This window comes from Theropithecus gelada, chromosome 11 (genome assembly GCF_003255815.1).
Source record: "Theropithecus gelada isolate Dixy chromosome 11, Tgel_1.0, whole genome shotgun sequence".
In the NCBI taxonomy this organism is placed as follows: Eukaryota; Metazoa; Chordata; class Mammalia; order Primates; family Cercopithecidae; genus Theropithecus; species Theropithecus gelada.
In genome coordinates, this window is record NC_037679.1 from 43,586,782 (window position 1) to 43,603,640 (window position 16,859).

A 16,859-nucleotide genomic window follows, 5' to 3' on the forward strand; every position below is an offset into this window, starting at 1 on the left:
GTTCTAATATTAATTGTTTCCTTTCTTCTGCTAACTTGGATTTAATTTTCTTCCTCTATAGCTCCTTAAGGTATAGTTAGGCTATTTGTTTCAAATCTTTTTTTTCCTTTTACTCCTGCTTTGCTGTGCCTAATACATTTTGATATGTTGTGTTTTAGTTTTCATTTGTATCACAGTATTTTCTAATTTCTTATGTAATTTTTTATTGGTTGTGGAAAAGTGTGTTAATTTCCTCGCATTTGTACTTTTTTCACTTCTTCTTTACTATTGATTTCTAGTTTCATTCCACTGTAATTTGAAAAGATACTGGGTATGATTTCTATCTTTTGAAATTTTTAAGGTTTGTTTTGTGGTATAACATGTTGTCTATCTTGGAGAGTGTTCTGTGTGTACTTTAGAAGAATATGATTCTGAGATTGTTGATAAGAATATTATATATGTCTGTTAGATCAAATTTTTCCATATCACTGTTCAAGTCCTCTGTTTTCCTATTCATTTTATGCCTGGTTGATATATTCATTTTTGAAAATGACATCTTTAGATCTTCTAATATTTTGGTACTATTACTCCCTTCAACTCTATTAATTTTTGCTTCATATATTTAAGCACTCTGCTGTTAGGTGCACATATATTTATAATTATATAATCTAAGAAAACTGACCATCTTTCCTTTATAATGTCCTTTTTCTACTCTCGTGGTAGTTTTTTACTTAAAGTCTATGTATGGCCAATCCTACCTGCTCTCTTTTGGTTACATGGAGTATCTTTTTATCCTTTTATTTTCAGCTTACATATGCCCTTATATCTAAAGCTAGTCTCTTGTAGGCAGTATATAGTTAGATCCTGAATTAAAAAAAAAAAAATCATAGCCATCCAGTGTCTTTTAATTGAAGAGTTTAATTATTTATAATTGAAGTAATTATTGATGGATGATGACTTGCTATTGCCATTTTGTTGTTTTCTGTACGTCTTGCAGTTATTCTGTTTCTTTTTTCCTTTCTTGCGGCCCTCCTGTGTATTTCACTTTTTGGTAGTGATATGCTTTGGCTACTTTCTCACTTTCTTTTGTATATTTTTAATATGTATTTTCTTTGCAGTTACCCTAGGGATTACACGAAACATTCAATTGTTGTAATAATCTATTTGATTCTGAAAACAACTTAACTTCCAACATACAAAAAAACTACTCTTTTATATTGCTTCCCTCACTTTGCATAATCAATGTCACAAATTACATATTTTAATATTTTGTATATATTAACATTTTTATAATTATGTTTATTTTTACGCTTATATATGTTAAACTCTATACCAGAATTTAAAATGGTGTAACCATTACCATTACAATAATACAGAATTCTTTGTTGCTGGATGTTTACTTGTACCAGAGAGATTTACATTTTCCTATGCTTTTGCGTTGGTGGCTAGTGTCCTTTCATTTCAACTTGCAAGAATCCCTCTAGGAATTCTTGTAAAGCAGTTCTAGTGTGATGAATGCTGTCAGCTTTTGTTTTTTCTAGGAAAGGTTTTATTTCTCCTTTATTTTTGAATAACATTTTGCCAGATTCTGGGTTGGCACTTTTCTTTTACTTTCAGTACTTGGAATATATCATCTCATTCCCTTCTGTCCTGTAGTAGTTCTGCTGAGAAAGCCATGGGAAATTTTGTGTCAGTTACTCATATGTGGTGAGTTCCTCTTGTGGTTTTTAAGATTTTTTTTTCTTTACATTGTGTTTTCATTGTTTATTAAAATGTATCTCAACGTGGGTCACTTTGGGCTTATCCTATTTGGAGACTTTTGAGGTTTTCAAATTTGGAGGTTCATTTTCTTAATAAGATTTGGAAAGTTTTTCGGCCATTGTTTCTTCATATGAACTCTCTATCCCATTCTGTCTCTCTTCTTCTCTGGACCTCTCATAAGGTCAACATTGGTCTATTGATGCCTTCTGCAAGTCCCTAATTGCTTTTATTTTCACTTTTCTTTATTGTTTCTTTTTATTTTTCTGATATAATTATTTCAAGTGATTAGTCTTTGAGTTTACTAATGTTTTATTCTATTTGATCAAGTTTTCCATTGAAACCCTCTCGTGAATTTTTGAATTACTGTGTTTTTCAGCTCCAGAATTTGTTGTCTTGTTATAGCTTCCTTTACTCTGTTGATATTTTTATTTTGTTCACACATTGTTGTATAATTATATCAAGTTGTCTATCTCCGTTCTATTTTTTAGAACAATTACTTTCTTTAATAATTTTGACATTTTATTACACAATATATAGATCTCTGGTGTTTTAGGATAAAATTCTGGAGATTTGTTTTGTTAATTTGATGAGCCATATTTTTCTCTCCTTCATGTGCTTTGTTATTTTTGCTGATTATGAATTTCAAAAAACAACCACTTCTTCCAATCTTTAAGGAGTGCCTTTGTACAGGGGAAGACCTTCACAAATCCACCCAGCTAGTAGACCTTTCAGAAATACAGAGATTCTGGTAGCCTCATCAACCTTTTCTGGGGATGCAACTGTGAAACTGGCTCAATACTCCCATAGACTGTTCTTTTAGATAAACATAGAAATTGCCCCATCTGCTGTTAAAGCTTGAAACTTGTATTTATTTCATCAGAGTTTCTTCCTTAGGAAAGGACCCTCAGGTCTCTCAAAAACAGTATCGAAGAACTGAAACTCAACACATTAGGGCACCACATGTCTTCTAGCCCCTCCCTGGTTATTGTTTTCTTAGACATTGTTACATTTCTTCCTTGCTATATTAACTGCTAGTTAGTTTTAGTCATTCAGGGCAATGGATTTGAGTCTAAGCTCCCATCTCCTGGGCTGCAGCACCGTACTAATGTCTTTCTCCCTGGCAGTACTTGTTCTCCTAGTGATTGGCTTCCTGTGTGGCTAAGAGCAGGTAAGGTCCTAATGCTTTGGTAACAACTTCTATGTGATTGGACATGTAATCTCCCAATTAAATTGGTTTGTCTGTTTATTTTCCAGGAATTTGTCATGTCATTCTCACTTTGGTGTCTAGTACTGTGGGCTCTGTGACACTGCAACAAGACACTGAGGTCTCTTTCATTTTGTGTGGCCTCCAAACATCCAATGTATGCCTATTCTATCATTGCTCCAAGCCAGACAAGACAAAAATAGTCCCTCATAGGGAACCCCCAAAAATCTGGATCAAGTAATGTGCGTTGCGCTCTTCTTTTTCTCTCTCAAGGGAATCCGTTAGCTGGCTGCATTCATGCTAGGATGTGCAGACTTCCATCTCAGCACCGCCACTTCTCCAGTGCTGCAACTAGCCACTAAGCTCCCTTTCCTTTTCTAAGTCCCCTGGCAACCAAAGTAAGAGAGTTCCCCTTTAGTAATCAAAATCAGATGAGACGGAAACCAGTTACATGTACAGTGATCACCATCCATGCCAGAATATTGGATTTACTTTCCACTTTTCTCTTTTCCTTCCAACTGAAAAGTTGGGAGTTGGTTTCTCTCTCTTCCACCGCCCCCCCGCCGCCCCCAATTACTCCAACTTGAACCTACTTTGAGGAAGCACTTTCATTATTGAAGTGAAATGACTGTTTTTCCCTGTTTTACCATGGCTGTTCTTGGATTGCCTTGGGTATTGTGACTTATTAACTGGCATTTAGAGCATTCATAGGGCTTTTTGGACCACATAGTTTTGTTAAGCTGGTTTCTCTTTACTTTGTCATCTTGCTTTCTTATCTTTCTCACAAGTTTTTTGATATTAGCACTTGGAGAGTCTGTTTTTGTTGTTGTTAGTTTTTTCTTAATCATGATTGCTTTCTTTAATTTAGAGTTACTTAAATCTAAGGGCTATTAAACTTGATCATTGTCCTCTAATTAGCAAGCATTAATTGTCTCGTCAATATCGTATGTGTTATTTGTTAAAAACTCCTTCAAAATAACTAAAATCACTTTTATGTACTCTATCGCCTCTGGACTATCCTAATTCATTACAGACTTGAGCCTGTTAACTTAATGACCTTCTGCTTGTCCAATGCTATTTCTTTTAGATTGTTACGGAAACACCTGGAGGAGACCTCTTGTTAAGATTCAGTATAGAGTACCAAACTTCACTCTAATCATAGAATTGTAAATTACCATCCTATCTTTAGAGTCTTTCTTTTAACTAAGTTTTGTTTTTGTTATATATCTGCTTAATTAAATTTTTCATGTTTCTTCTAGGTTATGTCAAAATATTTTACATTTTAAAAGTGTATTAGTACTTTTAAAAATAATTTTAAGGTATTTACAAAATATTTTAATGCTTTTATTACATACAAAATTAATCTTTTTTACTATATATGATAATTTATTGCCACTATTATTTGTCTTGCGTTTTTTATTCATTTACATAAATAATGTGTAGTAGTATAATTATTAAATAATAGTTAGTTATTAAAATCTAATTTTGACCATATTTTTATAATTTCTAGTTGGTTTAAGTTGATTTTTATACTTTTTATAGTTCTCATTTTGTTTTCTGCCCAGTTTATTTTAAATTTTATTGAAGAGAATATTCATTTTAGAGAACAATGATGAATTTATTTATGCATTAATCAAGTGAAAATGTTCATATATGTCTTAACTATTGGTCATGAATTAGCTTTTCCAGTATTACCACCCTTCAGAAAAGTATAATGCCATTAACTTCAAGATATCTTCAATGAGGAATTCAGTTATCTATTACTGGTTTCACAGATAGAAAATTTCTCTGGATATTAAATATACTTCAGTGGTAATCAGAGAAATACCCAGGATGTTATTTCATAGCAAATCACATTATATAGTTCCTGTATGAGAATACCAGTGCACCAGGGCTATGTATAGCCTAGGTATATTAGAATACCTGTGCAAGCGGGGCTATATCAATGATTGATTCTAATGAGCCAGTTCAAAATAAAATTTGTACGAAGGAAGATATTGTGCAGTGTGTGAGGGGGAAGAAGAGAGGGGAAAATATAGTGTAAATTATCATCTTAATTTTCACTGAAAACAAAAAAAAAATGAAAACCTAAAAATTCTTACCTACAAAAAACTGATGAATTTTAAGAAAACATGTTATCGAACTCTCATTATTCATGTAAAAGCCTGAATCTATCAACCTTCCCTATAGTTACCTTTTCTTTATAATATTCAGGAGGAGGAGTTTTAATTATCTTTTATCCTTGATAATGAGAACTAAGAGACAGTACTTAGGTCTAAGGTTATTATGATGAAATTAAACACATAGGAAATGAATATCCTCAAAGGAGATCCTACTGGCAGTTAAAGGCAGGAGGTAGAGAGTTTTTCAATCAAAGGATGATGGAAGTTTAAGAGAAAACAATGAGAGAGAGAGAGAGTGAAAGAGAGAAAAGTGTCAATTTCAGTCACTAGAGATTAAGCTTATAGCATTATATACATATAAATAATCAAAGTATATATAATTTTATCGTTTTAGGCATGTAGTAAGAGCGTAAGAATAACCTTCATGGTTGCTGATTGTGGCTTATAAGTGGTTCTATATTGAATAGTTGATGACTGATGGACTATATATTAAACCGCATTTGTCCTCTGGAGTCACAATGAATTCTCATAACTAAGTAAGGGCATTCTCAATAGGTCTAAAGTCTCTTGTGTGGTCAGATAAAGACTGTACCTTGTGTCTGACTTATATTTTTTACCTGGTACTTCATTCTCTGCCGTTGAGCTCTTAAGGTGGATGCTCTTAAGGTGATGGTCAGAGGAACTTAGACTGGCACACTGGGATTTGGCAACCTGTGCTGAATCATAACACATTTGCATTTTGCATTTTGCACCACTTTCTCTGGTTTGCATTGGTCTAAGACATTTTCCATGGAATCAAATTTCCAGGAACGAAGTCTTGTCTTCCAAAATATATTAGAATGGTGATCTCTATTTAAGGTACTTTTGATAATTATATTCTCTACTTGCAATAAATTTGGTTTTTTTTCCTTTAATTTTTTTTTTTTTTTTTTTTTTTGGTAGAGACAGCGTCTCACTCTGTTGCTCAAGCTGTTTTTGAACTCCTGGGCTCAAGTCATCCTCCTACCTTGGCCTGCCAAAGTGCTGGGAATACAGGCATGGCCACTGTGCCTGGCCTACTTTCAATAAATACATATTTATAAAAAGAAAAACTTTACTCTTATGGTTGATTCTGTTCTCATATTATAAAGGATGGAGAGGAAAGAAAATGAGTAGGAGCAAAGTAGACCTCTTTTGCTCAGTTAAGGAATGAAACTCCTGTGATAAAGCTTACTTATTTAACTTAACTTCCAATAATAATAATAACACATTATGCCGTTGTGTTTATATCTTTTCACAAAAATGCACTTAGATTATTCATATATCTAGTCCAAGTTTAACAGCATTATGTCCTCTGCCTCTTCTAAGTTCACAATGATTGACAGAATTATTTCTGAAGATTTAAACAGTCAGACTGGAGATGGCATTACAGACTCTGTTCCTGAGACTAAGGGTAGAGAGAGGATTATTTCACCATTTGCCAATATCCTAAGGATAGTTATACAAGGAGGATTTCTGGTGAATTGATTTTGCAGCCACAACCTAAATTAATATTCTCAAGACAGAATTCCGGAAAACTTTATATATGGCAGTGACATTTGATTATTTGACAACTTTTCCTTAACTATTATCAACCATAATGTGATTCCTATAGATGATCTGGGAATTGATTCTTTTGTTTAAATTTCCATGCTCATCACATGAATTTTGCCTAAAAATGTTGCTTAAATCTCTTTTCAAGTGATGAGATTCAGAGTTAAAGAAATTAGCTTGAATGTATATACTTCTCACCCTTTCAGGCATATTTTGCTGCATAGACCACTTTCAATGAGTACACTATTTTTTCCCCCCAGTATTTCATTATTAATAGCCTCAATCAGGTTTATCTTTCCTATGCTTAGGCTAGCATGAAACTCAAGTTTTAGCATATCTCAAGTTTTTTTTTTTTTTTTTTTCCAAAGGGTTTATCAGGAAGTCAAAAAGAAAGGTGAGGTAAGAGGAACACACACACCCATTGATCTACTTTTCTTCTTAAAAGGTGAAATGATAACACTACAAAGCTTTTTGTCTATGTAGCACCATACTCATTCATTCTTCCTTAGGCCAACCAGCAATTAGTATTGAGAGCAGAGAAATAATTACTTTCTTCTGTTCTCATTAAAAGAACTTTTATTATAGTCACAGCATGGATATTTTCTTTACATTTATACAACTTAATGATAATGAACATTTTTGTAAAATAAACATAGAAACTCAAGATGAAGCCGTCTTGACAATTTCTTCTATGGGTAGGACTGATTACTGGAATTGTGACCGTCTATTTCTAACATGCCCAAACTCACACAGTTAAATCACTTTCTAATAATTACTAAAGACATTATTATACTTTATATAATATACAAAATATTATATTAAGTCTACATATTTATAATAAAGATATTGTATTTTTAATATAACAGAATTATGTTATTGTTCTAAGGAATATGTTCTAAAATTTTGTTCTAAAATTTCTTGCATGTAACTTATTGTCTTAAAACTAAAATAATGTTTTCTATATGCTTAAGAATGTATATTCTGCCACTATTGGATGGAATGTTCTGTGTATATCTGCTAGGTTAATTTGGTTTATACTGTTATTAAAGTCCTCTGTTTTCTAATTAATTTTCTTTGTAGGATATATCTATTGTTCAAAGTGGGATATTGTGGTCCCCTACTATTATTATATTGCTTTCTATTTCTCCCTTCAGTTCTGCTAATATTTGCTTTATGTACTTAGGTGATCCAATGTTATCTGCATATATATTTATAATTGTTATATCTACTTGATGAATTGATTCTTTTCTCATCGTATAATAACCTTTTTAAATCCCTATAAAAATTCCAGTGGCATTTTTCACAGAAATAGAAAAAAAGTCCTAAAATTTTTATGGAATCATGAAAGGCCCTGAATAACCAAAGCAATTTTGAGCTAAAAGAACAAAACTGGAGGAATCACGCTGACTGATTTCAAAGTATATTACATAGCTATAGTAGTTAAAAACAGTGTGGCACCAGAATATAAGCAGATATATACACCAAAGGGACAGAATAGAGGGCTCAGAAATAAATCCACCCATATATGGCCAACTAATCTTGGACAAGGACACCACAAATATTCAATGAAAACGAAAGTCTCCTCAATAAATGGTTCTGAGAAAAGTGGATATTCACATGCAAAAGAATGATACTGGACTCTTACTTTACCTCATATACAAAATTAACTTGAAATGGATTAAAGATTTAAGTTTAAAAGTTGGAACTGTAAAACTCATAGACAAGAACATAGGGAAATCTCTGCTTGGCATTGGCTTTTGCTATAATTATTTTACTTAAGACACAGACAGCACAGGCAATAAAAGCAAATACCAATAAGTGGAACTATGTCAAAACAGAAAGCTCATGCACAACAAAGGAAACAACCAATAAAATTAAAAGGCACCTATGAAATGAACAAAAAATTTGGAAACTATTTCTCTGATAAAGATTTAATATCGAAAATATATGAGGAACTCACACAACTCAATGGCAAAGAACAAAAACCTACCAAATTTTAAAAAATAGGCAAAGGAAATGAAAACATATTTTTTTCAAATAAAAATTACAATAAAAATTACAAATGACCCAGAGGTATTTAAAAGGTAGTCAACATCACAAATCATCAAGGAAATACAAATCAAAACCGCAATGAAATATTACTTCCTATCTTCTAGAATAGTTATTATCAAAATGATAACAAGTGTTGGTAAGTTTGTAGAGAATAAAGAACTCTTGTACACTCTTGGTAGAAATGTAAATTACATTTACATTTGGAAATGTATGTCATTATGGAAAATTATAGAAGTTCGTCAAAAATTTCAAGAGAGAGCTATAATTTGATCCAGCAATCGTAATGTTAGATATATATCCAAAGAAAATAAAATCAATGTGTCAGAGAGATGTCTGCACTTCCATGTTCATTGCAGCCTTATTCACCATAGCCAAAATATGAAAACAACCTAAGTGTCCATCAACAGATGAATTTAGAAAGAAATTGTGGTACAAATACACAATGGAATATTATTCAGTCATAAAAGTAAGCAAATTCTGCCACTTTTGCCAACATAGATAAACCTGGAGGACATAATGCTAAGTAAAATAGGCCAGACACAAAAGACAAGTTTTGCAAAATATCACTTATACATTGTATCTAATAAAAAGCCACACTCATAGATGTAGAGAGCAGAATGGTGGTTACCAGAGGTTTAGTGGTACGGTTGGAGGAGTGATGTGAAGATGTTGGTCAAAGGGCACAAAGTTTCAATTAGACAGAGGAACAAGTTTTAGCAGTCTATTGCACAGAGTGGTGACTATAGTTAATAAATATGTAGTGTATATTTCAAAATTGCGAAAAGAGTAGAGTTTAAATGTACTCACCGCAAAAAATGATAAGTAGGTTAGGTGATACATATATTAGCTTAACTTAATTATTTCAAAATGTATACATATATCAAAATATCACACACTATGCCATAAACAAATACTATTTGTTGATTATAGATAAAATTTGTTTAAAAGTAGATATTTATGTATTCTTTTCTACAGAAAATTATACTAAATACTATTAGAGTAAGTTGAGTGAGGTACCATAGAGACTCCAAAATGTAGAAATGTATTTTATTCATTCATATAAACCATGCAAAGTGTTATATGAAGTAGTACTATGAGGGACTATCATTAATCAGGGACTCCAACTTACGAAGACTATGACATCTTCAAAACACATCTCCAAGATTGCTAGGGGTAATTTCATTCAGTTGGCAGAAGGAAAAAGAGTCTATAGGATCTCACATGAAGGTCTTTTTAATGATTGAGGCCTAAAACTGGCAAACATCATTTTTAAAAAGATTTAGTAATATTTATAAAGGTAAAATTTTTAGAAAACTGCTGTGCTAGTGACAACTAGTAAGTGATTGTGAAAATCATTAGCACTTTTGCAAAGTATTTCCAGTATTCACCGTTCTAGACATAAGGTCTAATCCATCCTCTATATTTCTATAGATCACCAGATCTCACATATCCTCTGGTGATATGTGAGATGCTGTATATTTCATCAGCAACTTGAATCATCTAAAATGGAAACCTAGATAATTGATTAGCATGAAAAAATAATAAAATGGTTTTAGCTATTAGGGAAATGCAAATTAAAACCACAAAGATACCATTGCACACCCACTGGAATAGCTAGTATGTAAAATATCATTAAGTAAAAACAAACAAACAAAAAAACTGCCAGTACAAAATGTGGACAAGAATGACATTACTCAACTATTCTATACCTAAGTAGGTATCCAATAGAAATGAAAACATATCTTCAAACAAAAATTTGTACATGCAAGCTTATTATAGCATATTTCGTAAGAGTAAAAAACTGAAAATAAGTCATGTGCCCATCAATAGGAACCTGCTAAACTGATATGGCAGAATGATATATGTATACAATGGGATACTCTTCAGTACTTAAGAGAAACTAGCTAATAAAACATGCAACAAATTGGATGATTTCAAAAATATTCTGCTGAGAAAAGCCAGATACAAAAAAGTACATACTGCATAATGCTACTTATGTGAGATTTTTAAAATAACTGAATTAATTTTCAGTGCCAGGAAGCAGATGATTGACTACAGTTGGGGATGGGGATGAATATCAATAAAACTTCAGGAGGGAGATTTGGGAGATAACACAAAGGTTAAAAAATGTTAAGAATGATTTTATAAGTATATGAAATATTTTAGTTCTTCTGTGGATTGATTGTAGGCTCTGAAACATATCTAGCTATTTATGCTTACAAAATGGGCTTTATATCATAAGATTACATAATTAGAGCTTCATCTCTTTTGATTTTATAATTTTGAAGAGACATACCCTAGAAAGGATAATTTCTGAAATTTTTACCAATGGAAATGATTGCATTTCTTTTTACAATCAAACTTACCAAGAAAAAAGTGTTCTATAATTTGCTTAGTTTCCTTCTTGGTAAGGTTAGAAAATTAATCATTATAAACAGTGCAACTGAATTCTTATTAATAAAACTGGAAGTAAGAAATTGAGATTTCTTCTCTTCCTTCAGGTAACTTGCAAATGATTAGTTTCTAATCTCAGATGTAAAGTTAGGGTATGCTTATTCAACTGCTTCCTATGATTTAACTATCATCTGTTGACCAAACATTGTGAAGAACTCATCATTAGCATTTACCACTTGTCACTAAAATAGTGACAGAGAAGATGGTAAAATTTCCTACCTGTGGTCGTAGTTGAAATAACAAATTATTGTGGCTGTACTTTGCTACTACTATGCTTTGAATATCCAGTGGAGCTTAGTGATAGTGACAAAAACCATTTGATCCATCATTTTAGAATTGATTAATACAAATAGTGAAAATATATTTGCAATTAACATAATAATAACATATTAGTTTTGAAATTAAATGTAAAAATCCTTATTAGCTAATGTTTGTAATATTTATTGATTAAATTCTGAAGATTAGCAATTTTTACTAATCTTCCCCCCATGCATGCTGAAAACTAAGGTTAAAAGACATAGTTTTGTCCTTAACGTGAATTTTAAGTTTTTAAATAAGTTCTAAACATGTAAAAATAAATGTTATTTTATGTTTGCTCTAGATAAAAACAGGTTGTGTTTTAGTATTGGATACAAAAAGAACAAGATGGCTCTCAAATAATCATTCAGCTTAAAATAAAAAATACAATCTTCCCTTGCCAAAGGAATGTCTTCAACCAAGGTAAAATTACCAGGCTGTCCTCCAAATTTGCAGGGTCTGAATCTGCAAATTCAACCAATGAGCTAAATCAAAAATATTCAGAAAATAAATAATAGCACAACACTACAAATATTAAAATTATAAAATACAGCATAATAACTACTTACATAGCACTTGTATTACACATTACAATTCCTCTACAGATGATTTCAAGTATAAGGGAGAATGAGTGTAGATTATATGCAAATGCTGCAACACTTTATATCAGGGATATTTTGGTATGAGAACCACATCAAATTTTGGACATTTTAGTATGTGGTGGTGAGGGTGCCTGGAACTAATTTCCTGGGAGATCAAGAGATGACTGTGTAAAATTTCATAGTGTCAAGCCATTTTCTAACCATGTTAAATAAAATTATTATTCCCCATTATGGCTTTTTTGTTATGCTTGTGAAATTGTCCTAGTTGGGTTTCTTTATTTTTCACCATTAATAAAATGTTGCTAATAACAACAGGATCAACATTCTGGCATTGAGTGATACATGTAAATATATAAATATGTGTTAGTTTTATAAAAAATAAAATAATGAACTTAGTATCAGTTTTCCTGTAAAGCTTAGTTAAATAATGATTTTTTAAAAAAATTACTATTTCTCAATTATTCCTTTATTTTTTAAAAATGTGTAAATATTTTGAATTGTCAAATATTTCATATATTCAAGATATACATGATTATTTGATATATGAATATCTTGTGTAATGATTGTTAAAATCAAATTAAGCTACCACTATCCATGCTGTGCATTTCATCCCCAGAACTTATTCATCATATAACTGGAAGTTTGTATCCTTTGACCTATTACTCCCCATTTCTATGCCCATCTCCCCAGCCCCGCCACATTCTGATAACCACCATTTTCATAATCTCATGATTTTTATTCTTGTATTTGACTTGATTTTTTCTTTAGATACTTATTACTACCCTACATTGCATAACAATATTAACCTTAAATGTAAATGGGCTAAATGCCCCAATTAAAAGACACAGACTGGAAAACTGGATAGAGTCAAGACCCATCAGTATGCTGTATTCAGGAGATCCATCTCACGTGCAAAGACACACATAGACTCAAAATAAGGGGATGGAGGAATATTTACCAAGCAAATGGAAATAAAAAAAAAAAAAAAAAAGCAGGGGTTGCAATCCTAGTCTCTGATAAAACAGACTTTAAACCAACAAAGATTTAACAAAGATAAAGATGGGCATTACATAATGGTAAAGGGATCAATGCAACAAGGAGAGCTAACTATCCTAAATATGTATGCACTTAATACAATAGCACCCAGATTTATAGAACAAGTTCTTAGAGACCTACAAAGAGACTTAGACTCCCACATAAAATAGTGGGAGATTTATTGCCTCTATTCCCAGAATGCACATTGCATGAGAGCATCAATAGCAGCTACAAGAGTGCCTGTAACATAAATTACTCAATAGATGTTTGTTGAAGAAAAAACATAATATACAAATATATTTATTGACAGTTTTAATCTTCGTAGAGAGCAGAGCAGTCAAGTAAATAAAGAATATGTCAATAGGAGCAATTCATACTTTCAGTGTAAGATGTTCACTTTCCCATTGATCAAGATATAATTGTCCTGGCTTATCTTGTTTGATTTTGATCCAAAAATGAGAAACAAATAACTAGACAGCTAACATCAAATAATTAGCATTTTCACAATGTGAAAAGCTAAAAAAAAAAAGTTATTTGAAGGGAACTTTTATCTGTGTAGTTAAAGTCTTTGACTGGATAGCATATATATGTGTGTGTGTGTTTATATATATTCCCTCCAACATTTATTTTAAGAGGTACATGTGCAGGTTTGTGACATGAGTAAATTGCACATCTCGGGGGTTTGGTGTACAGATTATTTTGCCACCCAGGTAATAAGTATAGTACCTGATAACTAGAATTTCAATCATCCTCCTCCCACTTTCCACCCTCAAGTAGGCACCAGTGTCTATTGTTTTCTTCTTTGTGTCCCACTTATAAGTGAGAATATGTGGTATTTAGTTTTCTGTTCCAGCATCAGTTCACTTAGGATAATGGCCTCTGGTTCCATCCGTGTTGCTACAAAGGACATGACATTTTTTTTTATGGCTGCATAGTATTCCATGGTGTATTTGTACCACATTTTCTTTATGCAGTCCACTGTCGATGGGCATTTAGGTTAATTCCATGTATTTGCTTTTGTGAATAATGCTGCAAAAAACATAAAATGAACATATTGCTGCATGTGTCTTCTTGTTAGAACCATTTATATTCCTTTGGTTATATACCAAGTAATGGGATTGCTGTGTTGAACGGTAATTCTATATTAAGTTCTTTGAGAAATTTCCAAACTGCTTACCAGAGTGGCTGAACTAATTAACATTCCCACCAAGAGTGTGTGTTCCCTATTCTTTGCAACCTCACCAGCATCAGTTCATTTTTGTTTACTTTTTTCAGAAATTTTAAAATTTAAATTTAAATTAAATTTAAATTTAAATAGCTCTATGGGGAACAGGTGGTTCTTGGTTACCACCTCAAGAACCACTTGGTTCTGAGATTTTGGTGCACCTGTCGCCATAGGAGTGTACACTGTACCCAATACGATTTCCTTTATCCTCTCTCTTTCCCCAACTTGCCCATAGTACCTAAAGTCCATTATATCATTCTTATGCCTTTGCATCCTCACAGCTTAGCTCCCACTTATAAATAGCCATTCTGACACCACTTACAGCCATCTGACTGTGTGTCAGATGGTATCTCATTGTGAGTTTGATTTACACTTCTCTAATTATTGAGGTTGAGCATTTTTTTATATGCTTGTTGATCATGTGTATGGCTTTATTGAGTAGTGTCTGCTCAGGTCCTTGGCCCATTGTTCAATTGGGCTGTTTGTTGATTTGTTTCAGTTTCTTATAGATCCTGAATGTTAGACATTTGTTGGAGCATAGTTTGCAAATGTTTTCTGTCCTTCTGTAGACTGTCTGTTTACTCTGTTGATAGTTTCTTTTGCTGTGCAGAAGCTCTTAAGCTTAATTAGGTTCCATTTGTCAAGTATTACTTTTCTTGCGATTGTTTTTAGAGTCTTTGTCATGAAACCATTGCCATGATCTATGTCCAGAATTGCATTTCCTTGGTTTTCCTGTAGGATTTGTATAAATTTAGGTTTTATATTTAAGTCTTTAATTTATCTTGAGTTAATTTTTATATATGGTGAAAGAAGGTGTACCATTTCAATCTTCTGCGTACGGCTAGACAGTTATCCTAGCACTGTTTTTTGAATAGGAAATCCTTTCCCCATTGCTTGTTTCTATTGACTTCACTGAAGATCAGATGGCTGTAGTTGTGCAGCTTTCTTTCTGGATTCTGGATTCTGTTCCACTGGTCTCTGTGTCTCCAAACTGTTTTCTTTACTGTAGCCTTTTAGTGTAGTTTGAAGTCAGGTAGCATAATGCCTCTGGGTTTGTTCTTTTTGCTTGGGATTGCTTTGGTTATTCAGGCTCTTTTTCAGTTCCAGATACTTTTTAGATTTTTTTTTTTTTAATTCTGCGAAAAATATCATTTGTAATTTGATAGGAATAGCATTGAATCTGTAGATTGCTTTGGGTAGAATGGCCATTTTAACAGTTATTCTTCCTATCCAAGACAAGGACACCCACTCTCACCACTTCTGTTCTACATTTTACTGGAAGTCCTAGCCAGAGAAGTTAGGCAAGATAAAGAAATCAAAGGCATCCAAATTGGAAGAGAGGAAGTCAAACTATCTCTTTTCAGACAATATAATTTTATACCTAGAAATTTCTGTAGTCTCTGTCCAAAAACTCCCAGAGCTGAAAAACAGCTTCAGCAAGGTTTCAGGATACAAAATCAATGTTCAAAATCAACAGCATTTCTATACTCAGCAATGTCCAAGCTGAGAGCCAACTCGAGAATGCGTCCCATTCATATAGCCACACACACACACACACACACACACACACACACACAGACACACACCATACATACATACATACATACATACATAGTAATACATCTAACCCCATACATACATACATACATACATACATACATAGTAATACATCTAACCAGAAAGGTGAAAGAGCTCTACAAGGAGAATATCACTTAGATGGCTCTGGGTTTTATCAAGTTTTGTACTGTATCTCCATGCTTTTATGCTCTTGAAACTGTACAGACAAAGCTGTCAATTTATGGCAAATAAAAAAGACAGGAATTAATTTGTAATTGCAACATTCTTTTCTCTCAAAACACAATGGAAACCACTATTAAGGAAGAAAATAAATGCATTCTCTCTTGCAGTCTTTTACCTTTGATTTTGTAGCAAGTAACCGGCTATGGAGAGGCAAAATGATCCTTTCTAGATGCTTCTCCATATTTTTTTCCTACAGGTAATTTGGTATCTACTCAAAACTTCCCTCTGCCTTTTGTGATCTGTAGGATAATTAAAAAAGGAGAATTATAAAACACTGGAAAGAAATCAGAGACAACATAAACACAGATACATTTTATATGTTTAAGCATACTATACAATTAAAGTAATAAAGTATGTACAAATAAAATCACATATCAGGACAGATTCATGTTCTTACAAAAAAGTTTTCTTTATTTTAGTATGCTTTTAAACACTTTGGTTACAGGAATATCTTATTTATAACAAATAAAATATCAAATAAGACCTTATACATTCGTATATCAATTGAAGGCCAATAATGTTTATCTAAATATTATTTTTGACAAAGAATTACGCTTGGCTAAAACATGAGTTCAAATTAAGAAGAGGATGTTTGTAAGTAATGATTTGCAAGCCTATAGCTTCAAGTAGTTTGTATTTTACTTAAAAGCAATAGTATTCTGGCAATCATTATATCTGCAGTACCACATACAGATTCTTAATCAGTACACAGTAAGTTCTAAATGCATATCTGTAGAATGGAAATGCAAAGTATT